This window comes from Ranitomeya variabilis, chromosome 6 (assembly GCF_051348905.1).
Source record: "Ranitomeya variabilis isolate aRanVar5 chromosome 6, aRanVar5.hap1, whole genome shotgun sequence".
Lineage (NCBI taxonomy): Eukaryota > Metazoa > Chordata > Amphibia > Anura > Dendrobatidae > Ranitomeya > Ranitomeya variabilis.
Genome location: NC_135237.1, coordinates 17344134 through 17359127, shown reverse-complemented (window position 1 = coordinate 17359127; position 14994 = coordinate 17344134).

Here is a 14994-nt window from a genome sequence, read left to right as displayed (position 1 = left end):
TCGCTGATCCTGTTGGTATTCTTAAAGATGGAGTTATCTTGTCAGCTATTTCTCCGGATCTGCGACGTGTGTTGCAGAGATTTCAGGCTGATAGGCCTGAGTCTTGTCCACCTGACAGACTGTTTGTCCCGGATAAGTGGACCAGCAGAGTCATTTCCGAGGTTCATTCCTCGGTGTTGGCAGGTCACCCGGGAATTTTTGGCACCAGAGATCTGGTGGCCAGGTCCTTTTGGTGGCCTTCCTTGTCAAGGGATGTGCGGTCATTTGTGCAGTCCTGTGGGACTTGTGCTCGAGCTAAGCCTTGCTGTTCTCGTGCCAGCGGTTTGCTCTTGCCCTTGCCTGTCCCGAAGAGACCTTGGACACATATCTCCATGGATTTCATTTCTGATCTTCCGCTATCTCAGGGCATGTCCGTTATCTGGGTGATATGTGATCGCTTCTCCAAGATGGTCCATTTGGTTCCTTTGCCTAAGCTGCCTTCCTCTTCCGATCTGGTTCCTGTGTTTTTCCAGAACGTGGTTCGTTTGCACGGCATCCCTGAGAATATTGTGTCAGACAGAGGATCCCAGTTCGTTTCCAGGTTCTTGCGATCCTTTTGTAGTAGGATGGGCATTGATTTGTCGTTTTCGTCTGCTTTCCATCCTCAGACTAATGGACAGACGGAGCGAACCAATCAGACTTTGGAGGCTTATTTGAGGTGTTTTGTCTCTGCTGATCAGGACGATTGGGTGACATTCTTGCCGTTGGCTGAGTTTGCCCTTAATAATCGGGCTAGTTCCGCCACCTTGGTTTCACCTTTTTTCTGCAACTCTGGTTTCCATCCTCGCTTTTCTTCGGGTCATGTGGAGCCTTCTGACTGTCCTGGGGTGGATTCTGTGGTGGATAGGTTGCAGCAGATCTGGAATCATGTGGTGGACAACTTGAAGTTGTCACAGGAGAAGGCTCAGCGCTTTGCCAACCGCCGCCGCGGTGTGGGTCCCCGACTACGCGTTGGGGATTTGGTATGGCTTTCTTCCCGCTTTGTTCCTATGAAGGTCTCCTCTCCCAAATTTAAACCTCGTTTTATTGGGCCTTACAAGATATTGGAAATTCTTAATCCTGTATCTTTTCGTCTGGATCTTCCTGTGTCGTTTGCTATTCACAATGTATTTCATAGGTCCTTGTTGCGGCGGTACATTGTGCCTGTAGTTCCTTCTGCTGAGCCTCCTGCTCCGGTGTTGGTTGAGGGCGAGTTGGAGTACGTGGTGGAGAAGATCTTGGATTCTCGCCTCTCCAGGCGGAGGCTTCAGTACCTGGTCAAGTGGAAGGGCTATGGTCAGGAGGATAATTCCTGGGTGGTCGCCTCTGATGTTCATGCGGCCGATTTAGTTCGTGCCTTTCATGCCGCTCATCCTGATCGCCCTGGTGGTCGTGGTGAGGGTTCGGTGACCCCTCACTAAGGGGGGGGTACTGTTGTGAATTTGCTTTTTGCTCCCTCTAGTGGTTACTAGTTTTTTGACTCTGGTTTTTCTGTCATTCCTTTTATCCGCACCTGGGTCGTTAGTTAGGGGTGTCGCTATATAAGCTCCCTGGACCTTCAGTTCAATGCCTGGCAACATAGTTATCAGAGCTAGTCTGCTGTGCTCTTGTCTACTGATCCTGGTTCCAGTTATATCAGCTAAGTCTGCCTTTTGCTTTTTGCTATTTGTTTTGGTTTTGTATTTTTGTCCAGCTTCTTCCAAATCTATATCCTGACCTTTGCTGGAAGCTCTAGGGGGGCTGGTGTTCTCCCCCCGGACCGTTAGACGGTTCGGGGGTTCTTGAATTTCCAGTGTGGATTTTGATAGGGTTTTTTGTTGACCATATAAGTTACCTTTCTTTATTCTGCTATCAGTAAGCGGGCCTCTCTGTGCTAAACCTGGTTCATTTCTGTGTTTGTCATTTCCTCTTACCTCACCGTCATTATTTGTGGGGGGCTTCTATCCAGCTTTGGGGTCCCCTTCTCTGGAGGCAAGAAAGGTCTTTGTTTTCCTCTACTAGGGGTAGCTAGATTCTCCGGCTGGCGCGTGTCATCTAGAATCAACGTAGGAATGATCCCCGGCTACTTCTAGTGTTGGCGTTAGGAGTAGATATATGGTCAACCCAGTCACCACTGCCCTATGAGCTGGATTTTTGTACTCTGCAGACTACCACGTTCCTCTGAGACCCTCGCCATTGGGGTCATAACAGTCCAGCATTTCTGCCCCAGCGTGTCCAGCATTTCTGCCCCCAGTGTCTCCAGCATTTCTGTCCCCAGTGTCTCCAGCATTCTGCCTCCGTGTGTCCAGTATCTCTGCCCCAGTGTGTCCAGCATTTCTGCCCCAGTGTGTCCAGCATCTCTGCCCCAGTGTGTCCAGCATTTCTGCCCCAGTGTGTCCAGCATCTCTGCCCCAGTGTGTCCAGCATCTCTGCCCCAGTGTGTCCAGCATTTCTGCCCCAGTGTGTCCAGCATCTCTGCCCCAGTGTGTCCAGCATCTCTGCCCCAGTGTGTCCAGTATCTCTGCACCAGTGTGTCCAGTATCTCTGCCCCAGTGTGTCCAGTATCTCTGCCCCAGCGTGTCCAGCATTTCTGCCCCAGCGTGTCCAGCATTTCTGCCCCAGTGTGTCCAGCATCTCTGCCCCAGTGTGTCCAGCATTTCTGCCCCAGTGTGTCCAGCATCTCTGCCCCAGTGTGTCCACCATCTCTGCCCCAGTGTGTCCAGCATCTCTGCCCCAGCGTGTCCAGTATCTCTGCCCCAGTGTGTCCAGTATCTCTGCCCCCTGTGTCCAGCATCTCTGCCCCAGTGTGTCCAACATTTCTGCCCCCAGCGTGTCCAGCATTTCTGCCCCCAGCGTGTCCAGCATTTCTGCCCCAGCGTGTCCAGCATTTCTGCCCCCAGTGTGTCCAGCATCTCTGCCCCAGTGTGTCCACCATTTCTGCCCCAGCGTGTCCAGCATCTCTGCCCCAGTGTGTCCACCATTTCTGCCCCAGTGTGTCCAGCATCTCTGCCCCAGTGTGTCCAGTATCTCTGCCCCCTGTGTCCAGCATCTCTGCCCCAGTGTGTCCAACATTTCTGCCCCCAGCGTGTCCAGCATTTCTGCCCCAGCGTGTCCAGCATTTCTGCCCCCAGTGTGTCCAGCATCTCTGCCCCAGTGTGTCCTGCATCTCTGCCCCAGCATGTCCAGCATTCTGCCCCGGGCCCCCTGGATCGCCGCTCTCAAAAAAAAAAAAAAAACACAAGGTGTTCTTACCTGGCCGCACTCCTGCGGCGGGCGAAGCTCCCTCCCTCCACGCAGGTGAAGCGTGCACTCTCCGGCGGCTGACAATGACGTCAGACTCCGGCGAAGTGCGCGCTGCGGCTCAAGTCAGCTGCCAACCTCCGATTGGCTGGTGGCTGTTAATTATTGAAGTGCGGGCGCGGGTCCGCACATCAATAGCGTGCCGCAGCGCCTGTACGGGGGGCCCGGTGAGCAGATGAGACGGGGCCCGATGCGGGCCCCCTCTGCCCACCGGGCCCCATATGCCAGTCAGGGCAGTAATGCCCTGATGGCAGCCCTGGCCGGCGCTCCCGTATAGAGATTTTCATAGATGTTATATATAAATATCTGCTTGTATTGAGGTAATAAAAAATTACAGGACAATGAGTTTCGACTCATACACCCTGGAGTCTTTATAAGGTCATTAAAAAATAAATAATATGAAAAGATCAGCCACACTCTCTTTATGCATTCAACTTCCAAAGGATCAAATAGGGCGGAGTGCTGGAGGAGCTCTAAAGCCCCACCCAGATAAATGAAAAGACCACCCCATACAAAAGGGACAAATCCTCCCAGGACATGTTCTCATTAATACACTAATTTACTCGTATCTGTATATACCCTACATAAAAGGAAATACCATATAAAATGTCATAAAAATTAAAAAAAAATAAAAAAAAATGTTTAATTAAAAAAAAAACAACAAATTTTTCATTTTCGTTTTTCACTTCTCCCTTCTTTGTCTTCACTTTTCTCTTTTTCTTTATTTCCCTTTGCTCTCTCCTTTCAATTTCTAAAAAACAATCATAAATATTCATAAAAACAAAATAATCATAAAAAGAGGTATTCAACCAATATCAGAACCATTATACCGTCCCTCCTACAGTATTATTCAGACTTTCTCTACCACGTCATTCAGAACCATTGGGAAACAAAGTTTCTTTCCTGTTGAGCACTTGGTTCCGATTTGGTATATTTTCAGGAACATCTACAGGAGTCACCGTAATATTAAACTTTTTGGTGTTTAATTAACAAGTGTCTGGATAAACTGTGTTGGACTAAGCCGACTTTAGTGTTGTGGCGGTGTCCATTCATTCTAGCACGTAGCGTTTGGGCCGACATACTGTAGGCCGCACCAACAGAGGATTGCATAAATCACAATAGTGCTTTCACAGGTTAAATGTTGCTTTAACATAAATGTTTCTCCTGTGCTGTTAGATGTTATCGATTTTGCTCATGGTGCAGGTGCGGCAATCTTTTGATCTGCATTTGTATACTCCTGCATTTTTTGTTTGTCTCATACGGCCATGTGTTGCTGTGCAGCTGCACGCTCCGCTCCGGAGTGCCGGCGCCAGAGCTCGTTTTTCCCCTGCGAGACTCGGCCGTATCTCACGTATGTGTGATCCCGGCCTAAAAGTGATACCAGGCTGATTTGGTAGAATATTTTTTTATTTTTTTTTTTTTAAAAAGAATCCTTTAATAGCAAGTGCCAGTGTTTATTTAAAATACTCCTTATGAGCTTATTTCCTTTATTAAAACCTGTGATGAAGATAAACTTAAAACGACCCTGATTTTTGGGGGGGTTTTTAGAATTTTTTTCTCTACAATTTCACCCCCCTCTTTGGGTTCCTGTTCATTATTCACCAAACATTCCCATTGTGTTTTACTCAGATTTTTTTCAAAAGTAACGTCTATTAGTTTCTGTGGATATTTTTTATCCGAAAATCTCTTTTTAAGGATTTCAGACTGTGCAGTATAATCCGAAGCTTTACTGCAGTTTTTTCGAATCCGTAGAAATTAGCCGTGTGGAATATTTCTTTTCCATTTGGTATAATGTGCACTTCTGAAATCTAAATAACTGTTGCTATCCACTTTTTAAAAAAATGTTTTTGTAACTATCTTATTGTCTTCATGAGAGATATCTAAATCTAAATACATAATTTTATCACTATTGACAGTTGCTACCAAAGAAATCCCCCAATCATTACAATTAAGATTGTCCATTAGTTCCCTTGCTTTTTCAGAAGTGCCGCGCCAGAATGTAACTAGATCATCTATGTTCCTTTTATATAGCAAAATATTTTCTTTAACAATAGTATCTGATAAAACCGATGAGGACTCAAATCGCCCCATAAAAAGATTAGCTAAACTTGGCGCGAAATGAAAAAACATTATGTTTAGGTATAAAATCAAGTCCTTTTAATAGGAATTCTGCAGCACAAATAGAATTCCTATTAAAAGGACTTGATTTTACACTTCAACATAATGTTTTTCATTTCAGGATTCATTGTACCTTCAGAAGCTCGGCACCGCAATGGGGACTCGGGTCACGCCAAGTTTAGCTAATCTTTTTATGGGGCGATTTGAGTCCTCATTGGTTTTATCAGATTCCGTTTTTAAAGAAAATATTTGGAGAAAAGTAAAAACAAAGAAGGGAGGAGTGAAAGAAATTAAAAAGAAAAAAAATATATATATTATTTTCTTATTATTTAAAAAAAAAATTGGGATTTTTTTTTTGCTTTTTATTTTTATGGTATTTTATATAGTATTTCCTTATATATAGGGTATATACAGATACAAGTAAATTAGTGTATTAATTAGAATGTGTTATGGGAGGATTTGTCCCTTTTGTATGGGGTGGTCTTTTCATTTATCTGGGTGGGGATTTAGAGCTCCTCCAGCACTCCGCCCTATTTGATCCTTTGGAAGTTGAATGTATATAAAGAGAGTGTGGCTGATCTTTTGACATGATTTATTTTTTAATGACCTGATGAGGACTCCAGGGTGTAGGAGTCAAAACGTGTTGTCCTGTAATTTTTTATTACCTCAATACAAGCAGATATTTATATCTAACATCTATGAGAATCTCTATACTCTATCCCTCAAAACACACGTACACTTCCCCTTTAGCTGCATCATCTAGATGTACCGTATGTTCTTTTTCTCCACGCCACTACCCACTGAAGAATCTGCGACCCTGATCCTAACCCCAGCACTGCCGTAAGCCTCAGATATTTCAGATGCACTCCCAGTCCCTAATACCATGTTAGAATTCCCTAACCAGGCAGCTGACGGTGACTCCCCCCTTTGCAGCCCCGACCCCCATAACATCGCTAAATCCCGCAGGCCATTCAAAAATGAACCCCATAGCCCCGCTGACTTCCCCGGAGATCGCATGCTGAGTCCTAAACTCTGGAGAAGCTAAGCAAGGGTTAAAATGAAAATTATGATCAATCTCACTTAGCTGCCTGGGCGCTGTGAAAACAGCAGCCGAAAATCCAGCATCCAATTGAAGTTGTCGAGGCTCCCTCCTGGACCTAGCAGTCCCTGAATCCAGAGCTCCTGGGTCACCCTGTCCCACAGACCTCTGGCCCACGTCTGATGCCGAGGTAGCCATCTGTGCCGGGACTCATGGAGCCGTCGCTGTTGATGCACTGGGAGCTGAGCCATCCTGTAGATGCCCGTGTAAGGCGGCTCCAACCGTTTCCTCATGCCTCTCATCTGTCCTGGCGACCGAGGCAACCGGCTGCTGCCCGTGTCCCTGTAAAGGAACCTGCGCTGTTTTCACCCCCATTGTCTCACCGCGCTGAACGGTGACACTTTGCGTTGCAACTGGCAGCGTGCTGTTACCCGAGCCTGCTGACTGCCGCATGCAACGCTCCCGACATTGAGGAGCCGCTACATACGGCCTCCGTCTCCTAGACTCCCACGATTTCCTCTGCTGAGTGGGCCCAGTTCCCGTGCCTGAGCCCGCCGCTCCTACGCTGTGTCGCTGAAGATGGGGGGAGGCCGACTCCTCCCCCTGCGGCAGGCCCCTCCGCTCAGCAGTATTCCTCCCGGCAGTGTGACGCGAGGCCACTGGACCAGTGCCTGCGTTTGCGTTTCTAACCAGAGGGTCCCCGGAGGGGCTCCTATTTCGGCGCTGGACCCGGGGGGTGACATTGGGGCTTAAGCGCCCTGGAGACCTAAACCTCCACGCCCGGCGCCCATCCAGAGGAGCCTGGGAAGCTCTGGCCACCGGCCCCTGTAGCAGGCTGTTGATTGAAGCCTGAAGCCATTCTGGGCCCTGTGTTCCCGCTGCATCCCGCAAACGCTGCAGCAGGGCCTCAACCTCCATCCCAGAAGTACTTCACAGCTTCTTGTCATGAAGGAGGGTACTCAAAATGGTTGCTCTACTAAGATGTCTTCCCCCTCTTACAATGTCCCCCATAACTCCTCCTCCAACCTCTCCTCCTTCTATAACTGAATCAGTACCCCTCCCAGCATGTAATATTAACCCCATTAGGGAAAAACTTAAACCCCATAGCCCTGTCAGCTCCCAATCTTCCCACGTCACCCTGTCATGTTGGTGAGTCGCCCCCCAGGGCCGTGGTTACTCGGTACCGGGTCCGGTACTCAAAGGGTATGTCACGGTGGCTGTGACCCGGTCCGTGGCCCTTGCCGCCCAATTAAAGGGGAACAACAAGGGACGCCGCTTAAGGGGGTCTTCCCGGGTGATGGTATGGCGGCTGGATGGTGACGCTTCCCACAGGTGAAGCAGGATCACCAGGGCTCCCAAGGTGTACGGGTGGGATGATAGTTTGCTGGTAAATAACTGGAGGACACAGTGTTGTAAAGTCTTTACCTGGTTTACCGGTGGTAGTAGTCCACAGTTGAGGGTACCAGGTACAGGTGTCCTTTGGTCCGGCCGGCTTGGAGGCAATGGGAGAATCTCCTTCCCAGTTGAGGTCCGTGAGCCTTTCCTCCTTGCGCTGTTGTATGAAGTCCCTGCTGCCTGAAGCTTACTGGCAAAGTCCTCTTTTCCCGTGTCCTAGAACAGGTACCTGCATGACGGGCGGCTTGAACCGTTTTATAGGGACTCTAACATGCCCCGGGCTCTTCAGGTGCTGCTGCGTCTCAGATGTGGTGTGGGCAAATCATGTACAGTTCTTAGCCCTCCGGTTTTGTCGTGGACCTTACAGTTATCCACAACCTCGGGCTCCCGGTATCCGGCTGCTGTGTTCTGGTTCTGAGGGTGCCCGATCGCAGTTTGCCTCTGAGCGCTTTCTCTCTCCTCTGCTCCTTTCCTCTGTAGCTCCACCACATTCAACCCCTTGGGTTCTCTGTCTTTCCTGGAGCTGCAGCTCAATCCTGGCTGTCAGCTCTGCTGTCTCCTCTGCGTCTCTCCTAGACGTCTGCTCTCCTTGGTCTCCCTGCCTGGACCAACTAACTAACTCCTCCAGACCAGGATATTTCTATCTGAGGGAAGCTCCCCTGAATCTGGGTCCTGGGTTCCCCTTCTCGCCTGGATTCGGAATGTGTTGTATGTGACTGCCTTACCTGGTAAAGAGAACTCCATTGCCTCCAAGCATGACATCACCCTCCCCGAAGAGAAGGCAACATCACTGTAACAACCGGTTACCTGGGGTGTTACATTGGCCTCCCCTTATGGCCGGGGCCCAGTACGGCCTTTCTGGTTACTGATCGCTGTCCACACGTCCTCTTACGTTCTGCATTTCCCTTCTTTTATGATGCACTTTGCTAATAATGTAAGATTGCAGCAGCCGGCAGTGAGAACACTTACTGTAAGTTCTTGCATCGCCACGTGGGGGTCTTTATGGTTCACTCGCTTCATCACTTCTATGTACAAAATACTTTATGGATCAATTGCAGTAAAAAATATAGATCCTGTTGATGGCGTATGGTAATAGACACCCCCGGGATTGGTCTGAACTCGCACATACACCATAGACTTCTAAGGGAGTGTTCACGTCCATTTTCAATCAAGATTTTGAAGCAGATTTGGTCTCAAAATTCATTAAAAATAAAGCTTAATCTACTTGTTAATAAGACTCCCATCAACTTTAACCCCTTAATGACCACATTTCAGCAGCCATAACTATTTTTCCTACAGACGTGGCTGTGACGGGCTTTGCATTATGTGGGAGAAATTGCCATGTTCTTCAGCAGTTGTTTTTGGAGTAGATATAAAAGTAATATGTGTAATTTATTTATTAATGCAATGCAAATGCATAATAAGCAAATGTGGGGTATTTTTTATCTACTTAAATGAGCTGATGTAAGGTTTTTCTTTTTAATACTTGCAATCATTTGAAGTTCATCTACATTTAAAAAAAAAAAATCTGCATGAACCGTCACGCTGCTGACGTTACCTTTTGGAAGCATATTATCCTAAGTCATATTGCAAGACTCGTTAAAGGGTTGATTGTGACGTGTAGGATCGCTACTTCCAACAGGTGGCGCTATAGAGTTCAAGTCCTCTTTCTCTCTGAATAGGCAATTTGCATATTAGAAAATAAAGCACTTACCCCGCATGTGACTGCCCAACGTTATCACATAGGTCGAGAATGAGTCCCCACCTCTGCTGGGCTCAATTCACTTGTTGCTTTTTCTATTGTGAAAAAAAAGAAAGGAATACATTATCCCTCGTCATTTCTCAAATTGCCATTAAAAAAAAAAAAAATTACCGCCTCATCAGGACCATGCCTACAACGACTGGGCATGCTCCTGATGAGGCGGCGGATGGTCTCCTGAGGGATCTCCTCCCAGACCTGGACTAAAGCATCCGCCAACTCCTGGACAGTCTGTGGTGCAACGTGACGTTGGTGGATGGAACGAGACATGATGTCCCAGATGTGTTCAATCAGATTCAGGTCTGAGGAACGGGCGGCCCAGTCCATAGCTTCAATGCCTTTATCTTGCAGGAACTGCTGACACACTCCAGCCACATGAGGTCTGGCATTGTCCTGCATTAGGAGGAGCCCAGGGCCAACCGTACCAGCATATGGCCTCACAAGGGTCTGAGGATCTTATCTCGGTACCTAATGGCAGTCAGGCTACCTCTGGCGAGCACATGGAGGGCTGTGCGGCCCTCCAAAGAAATGCCACCCCACACCATTACTGACCCACTGCCACACCGGTCATGCTGAAGGATGTTGCAAGCAGTGATTCCATCATAGAAGGAAATTAGATTAGTCTGGTATGAATTGTTTGTTACATACCCATGCTGGCTCTCATTAATTACTGTATTCTTATCCAAGTACTTACTGCATATGCTCGAGTATAAGCCAATCCGAATATGAGTCGAGGCACCTAATTTTACCAAAAGAAACTGGGAAAACTTATTGACTCAAGTATAAGCCTGGTGTACATGGCCCCCTCATCTCCATCCTGGTATGCATGACCTCTTCATCCCTATCCTGGTATGCATGGCCTCCTCCTCCCCATCCTGGTATGCATGGGCGGAAGATCACATGTGCCCATTACTAAAGGGAATGAATATTCACTGCTCTCTGTGCCTATGGGCGTGGAGAGCAGTGAATATTCATTCATTTAAGTAGCGAGCACACTTCATAGCCCAGCAGCTGCAGGTAACAGCATGTCCGCTATTAAAGAGAAATGAATATTCACTTCTCTCCACTCTCATGGGCGTGGAGAGCAGTGAATATTCTTTTCTCTTTAGCAGCAGGCATAGGTATTAGCCACAGCAGCTGGCTCCTGCCTCCTGTGACCCACTGCACCGCTGCTGCCACCCCACCCACCTCCCCATCCACAGCAGATACATCTGGACTATAAGGCTATGGCGCACACGTTGCGGATTTGCCTCTGGAATTTTCTGTGCAGATTCTGCATCTCTTGGCAGAAAACGCAGGTCAAAATCTTTTTTTTGTGGATTTTGTGCATTTTTAGCCCTGCGTTTTTCTATAATGGAATGGGTGCAGAAACGCACAAAGAATTGACATGGTCCTTTTTTTAATCCACTGCGTTTTCCATGCGGAATTTTATGCACCATTAGCACAGATTTTTGTTCCATTGATTTACATTGTACTGTAAATCACTTGCGGTAAAAAACACTGCGGATCCACAGTAAATCCAAAACATGTGCACATAGCCTAAGACACACCACTATTTTCCTCCAAATTTTTGGAGGAAAAGAAAATGTGTCTTATAGTCTGAAAAATACGAGGGGGGCTTTTTCAGTATAAAAATGTGCTGAAAAACTCGGCTTATACAAGTATATATTCCTAGTATAGAAGTAAGGCTCACTGGCCTGTAATTTCCTGGCTCTGCCTTCTTTCCCTGTTTTGAAGATAAGGACATTTTCCCTTCTCCAATCTTCTGGGACTTCTCCTGTTTTCCAGGATTTTTCCGACTAGAGGTTCTGCAATTTCCACTAACTCTTTCAGTTCCCTAGGATGTAATTCATCTGGACCAGGAAATGTAAATCCATGTAAATTAGCTAAGAGTTTCCTCACCATCTCTCGGTTTATGGATAATGTGGGTTCTTTTATTCCTTCAATGGCACCGTGAAGATCAGTTGATATTACAATTGTTTTCTTAGAGAACACAGATGCAAAATAGGAATTTAAAGGTTCAGCCTTCTCAACATCATTTTTGACCACTTCACCCTTTTCATCCTGTAAAAATCCTATAGGATGCTGTACACCGGGGGTCAATGGGGCCGGATGTTATACACCCTGGGCAATGGGGTTAGATGTTATACATGGGGGGGCAATGGGGTTGGACGCTATACAACGGGGGTAATAGATCGTGGGCAGTGGGGTTAGATGTTATACACCGGGGGTAATGGGGCCTGATGTTATACACCGTGGGCAGTGGGGTTAGATGTTATACACCGGCGGCAATGGGGTTGGATGTTATACACCGGGGGTCAATGGGGCCGGATATTATACACCGGGGGTCAATGGGGCCGGATATTATACACCGGGGGTCAATGGGGCTGGATATTATACACCGGAGGTCAATGGGGCCGGATGTTATACACCGGGGGATCAATGGGGCTGGATGTTATACACCGGGTGTCAATGGGGCTGGATGTTATACATCGAGGAGCAATGGGGCCGTATGTTATACACTGGGGGTAATGGGGCCGGATGTTATGCACCGAGGGTCAATGGGGCCGTATGTTATACATCGTGGGCAATGGGGTTAGATATTATACACCAGAGGTCAATGGGGCCGGATGTTATACACCGGGGGATCAATGGGATTGGATGTTATACATCGTGGGCAATGGGGTTAGATGTTATACACCAGCGGCAATGGGGTCGGATGTTATACACGGGGGGTCAATGGGGCCGGATGTTATACACCGGGGAATCAATGGGATCGGATGTTATACACCGGGGGTTAATGGGGTCGGACGTTATACACCGGGGGTCAATGGGGCTGGATGTTATACACCGGGTGTCAATGGGGCTGGATGTTATACATCGAGGAGCAATGGGGCCGTATGTTATACACTGGGGGTAATGGGGCCGGATGTTATGCACCGAGGGTCAATGGGGCCGTATGTTATACACTGGGGGTAATGGGGTCGGATGTTATACACTGGGGGTAATGGGGTCGGATGTTATACATCGAGGGTAACGGGGCCGTATGATCTACACTGGTGGCAATGGGGCCGTATGTTATACACTGAGGGTAATGGGGCCGGATGTTATACACCGAGGGTCAATGGGGTCGGATGTTATACACTGGGGGCAATGGGGCCGTATGTTATACACTGGGGGTAAATGGGGCCGGATGTTATACACCTGGTGTCAATGGGGTCGGATGTTATACAGCGAGGGTCAATGGGGCCGTATGTTTTACAAGGGGGGCAGCTGAACTGAAGAAGAAAATGGAATTTGCTGGTTACGACGCGCGCCCAATACTTTTCTCCATACAGTGTATGTGCAGGACGATTACCTGCTGCTCCATCGCCATCTGCTGGTCACTTTATAGTATGTCACCTGTTCTCTAGCATATACAGAGGCAGTTTTTCCCCTAATATGTAACGCCACATTCACACAAGTAAGTGATTCAGGGTAAAATCTGTGACCCGACAAACCTATAAACAATGTTGCCTGAATATTTTACTATTTTCTTCCATCTGTTTTATAATATCACTAATGATAGATCTCATCATAAATGTAATATCTGGTATAGTGTCATTTGTGTAGTCCTGCTCTGCTTCGCTTAGTGCCAGTTTTCACTGTTCTGGAATTCTATTTATGAACAAGGAGGCTCAGGATGAACTCAAATGGTCACTGCAGATAGAGGAGCGCTGTAGTACTGGGCATTATGGCGGGGCACTAACATATAAAGTGGGAGGAATCCATGATATGTGATAACCACTTACTAGTACTGGTGACATTGAGGACTTGGAGATTTGACGTAAGGGAAGGAACGGTCGTGTCCTCCTCAGATGATAATTGGGAAGAATGGACATTGCAGCATTTTCTGGGAATTACGTGTCCGGTCGGAGGAAGCCGTGAGTAACCGGGACACTGAGAATGACTGCACACCACAGCCACAACTTTCTCCACAAACTTTTCCCAATTTATCTTTGGGTGTGGAGATCACTCCTGTGTCACAGGAAACTCTCCCATTCTCCAAGACCAACGACTTCCTGGAATAAGTGTCACGAGGGCGAGAACGGCGTGAAAAGGAAGCGGGCACCAAACCTACAGAGAATGACTTCATGTAGGGGAGGCACTGTGTGCGGGGGGGCTTCAGCATTTATTAAGGTATATTCTTGTTCTTGTTGTAACAACCTTTGTAACTATGCAACAACCTATGTAACAACCTATGTAACACCCTATGTAACAACCTATGTAACAATGTAACAACCTATGTAACAACCTATGTAACAACCTATGTAACAACCTATGTAACTATGTAACACCCTATGCAACAACATATGTAACTATGTAACAACCTATGTAACAACCTATGTAACAACCTATGTAACAACCTATGTAACTATGTAACAACCTATGTAACACCCTATGCAACAACATATGTAACTATGTAACAACCTATATAACAACCTATGTACTATGTAACACCCTATGCAACAACCTATGTAACAACCTATGTAACTATGTAACAACCTATGTAACTGTAACAACCTATATAACAACCTATGTAACAACCTATGTAACTATGTAACAACCTATGTAACACCCTATGCAACAACCTATGTAACAACCTATGTAACTATGTAACAACCTATGTAACAACCTATGTAACTATGTAACACCCTATGCAACAACATATGTAACTATGTAACAACCTATGTAACAACCTATGTAACAACCTATGTAACTATGTAACAACCTATGTAACACCCTATGCAACAACATATGTAACTATGTAACAACCTATATAACAACCTATGTACTATGTAACACCCTATGCAACAACCTATGTAACAACCTATGTAACTATGTAACAACCTATGTAACTGTAACAACCTATATAACAACCTATGTAACAACCTATGTAACTATGTAACAACCTATGTAACACCCTATGCAACAACCTATGTAACTATGTAACAACCTATGTAACTATGTAACAACCTATGTAACTATGTAACACCCTATGCAACAACATATGTAACTATGTAACAACCTATGTAACACCCTATGCAACAACATATGTAACTATGTAACAACCTATGTAACACCCTATGCAACAACCTATGTAACAACCTATGTAACTATGTAACAACCTATGTAACAACCTATGTAACTATGTAACAACCTATGTAACTATCTAACAACCAATGTAACAACCTATGTAACAACCTATGTAACTATGTAACAACCTATGTAACACCCTATGCAACAACATATGTAACAACCTATGTAACAACCTATGTAACAACCTATGTAATATGTAACAACCTATGTAACTATGTAACAACCTATATAACACCCTATGCAACAA